Genomic DNA, 2,467 nt, shown 5'->3' with positions numbered 1-2,467 from the left:
GTAAGCAATAACCTTATTTTCTCTTTGTAATTTATTTATTTATTTTTATTTATTTTTTTTACATGCAATACTTTTATTTTAGACATGCAAGGAAAGCTATTTCAGAATCTACTAATTTAAAGCAAGCAGCTGTATACAGACAGCAAAAGAAGCAACATTTTGTTACAGCTTAGCACAAGGCATCCAACACAAACAGGCATGAGACAATGCATATTTATGTAGCATTAAAACCAGATGAATAATATATTGTGGGGCAGGAGGAGGAAAGGAGGGGAAAAATAGAAATGAAAAACCAATGTTTCTCAATGCTTCCAATATATAATGCTAAATTTCCCACCTGATAGCACATCCAGGTGCTTCAAATGTAGTGCATTACAGTGAGAATGTTAAGAATGCAAAATATTATCTGTGTACCTACCTAATACTAAGTTTGGTCAAAACACATTTTCATAGATCTTCTTTCAGTGGTAAATCGATTTGAACATCTTGTGAAGTTATTGTTTAATAACTTACTTAACTTAGGCTTTATGCCCTCTATATATAAACAATGAATTCTTTTCCTTTTATAAAAAAATATGCTGCATGTTTTATTAAAAGAATATGCAATAGTTACCAATATTAAAGGTTTTAAAATTCAGAAATATAATGCCACAGTTAACAAAGTATTAAGTATTTAAATGAGGACTTAATATATTAGAATGCCATCACTAGTAAAATATAAGTATTTAGGTATTAAAACTGAATGAATATTAGAATTTTTGAACTATATAAACTCAGCATTAATGCTTTGAAAGAGTTATTATTCAGCAAGATATTGCAGAACAGACTTCAGACATAGCTCTCTAATAAGTTCTTAAAGGGATTGTTTGATATTATTATATAACACAAATGTGATTCAATAAATGTGGCACTACAAAATTTCTTAATACTGAATGTTTTAACCTTAAATATTATATAATGGTACAAATTAATTTTAGTTTCTTGTAATATTTTCACATATACTTTTATGTGATACATTAGAACACATTAGCTCATACAGATTGTAAGATAATCACACAAAATAGTTTCTTTTTTTAACCTCAATATTTGAAGACCAAACCACACTATATATTATGGCACTGCTTATTTTGACCTAGCACTTCAGCTATATTTTCTTTGGTAAACATTTTAATGATTGTCATGTTTTCCTCTTATAAGATAAATCACAGATGGTTCATTAATAATATGTATGTGTTTAAGATTTAATATTACTCAAAACACTTCTAGGTCATATTTTGTCAAGATGAGATTAAATCAGTTGCAGAGAGGAATGAGCTGTATCAAGATCACATATAGAATGAAAATAAAACAGAAAAGTTTGGAATGTGAACAGGAAAAAATACAATCATAAAAGTACTAGTTCTAAAATGTTCTACTATTATTATACAAGACAATAAATCACCATGCTGAGGATATTTTCTTTCATATGTATATCAGTATTCTATTTCCTCTGTGAAATTCTGCATACTCGATGAGTAGTCATTTAGTACACAGGGACATTAAAATATTCATGACGTGGCATCTATTAAATGTGAGAATACTCTTCATAGGGAGAAACCCCTCTTCACTGGAAAAACATCCTTCAAGAAGAAAAGAAACTCTCCTGCAGTAGATCGGCCTGCTCAATTGCTTTAAGGACATTTTTCTTGGATGTTTCCTGAACTTCCCCTCCCAAAAGAAACTCATCCAAAATAAAATAAGCCTTCTCAAAATTAAAGATGATATCTAGTTCACAGACACTGCCGAAATACTTGTCAAGTAATTCCACATAACGATGAATTATTTCCAGGGTAATTAGTTCATTGTCCTGATCCTCAATAGCACAGCAAAAATACAGACTAGCATATCTTTTGTAAACAATCTTCAGATGTCGCCACTCAAGGAAGCTGCACATTTTAGGTTTCCGTGCTAAAACGGTCTGAACAAGTTCTCTTGTGATCTTTTTCTTCTCTTTGTCTGATAGTGGGACATACCATTTTTGCAGTCGAAGCTTTCCCTGACGACTAAAAAGCAACATAAACTGCATGGCGGCCGCGGGCCGCGGGCGCGGCGGAGCTTGGCCGGCGGCGGCGGCGGCGGCGGCGGCGAAGGGGAAGCCCCTGTCGCCGTGCTGAGGAAGAGAAGCCGTGGTGCTGTGTCCTCTTTGTAATTTAATTCATTAGAAATTGAGAATCTCAGACTTCTCTCCAGCCCTATTAAATCTGCATCTTCATTTCCAGGTCACTCATATACTGTTTAACTTTGAGAAGCACTGCTGTATATTGTCTTGAGAGTCCACACTATGAAATAAATTGGCCCTTATTTACTCCTCAATTGAAATTCTTCAGACTTTCTTAAAGTTTCTAAATAAGTCCCAGTTAGTGGAAATGAACTGAATTTAGTTTAATTTTTTTTTATCATGCATTGCTGTCCAAAAGAAGAAAGCTTA

At 33.1% G+C, this 2,467-nt stretch overlaps 1 pseudogene; it reads right to left on the bottom strand.

The window, feature by feature from the left end:
• LOC737735 (adaptor related protein complex 1 sigma 2 subunit pseudogene) lies at nucleotides 1,640-2,176 on the bottom strand (annotated as a pseudogene).

The sequence above is a fragment of the Pan troglodytes genome, chromosome 4 (genome assembly GCF_028858775.2).
Source record: "Pan troglodytes isolate AG18354 chromosome 4, NHGRI_mPanTro3-v2.0_pri, whole genome shotgun sequence".
In the NCBI taxonomy this organism is placed as follows: Eukaryota; Metazoa; Chordata; class Mammalia; order Primates; family Hominidae; genus Pan; species Pan troglodytes.
This window is presented reverse-complemented; position numbering and strand designations above follow the sequence as displayed.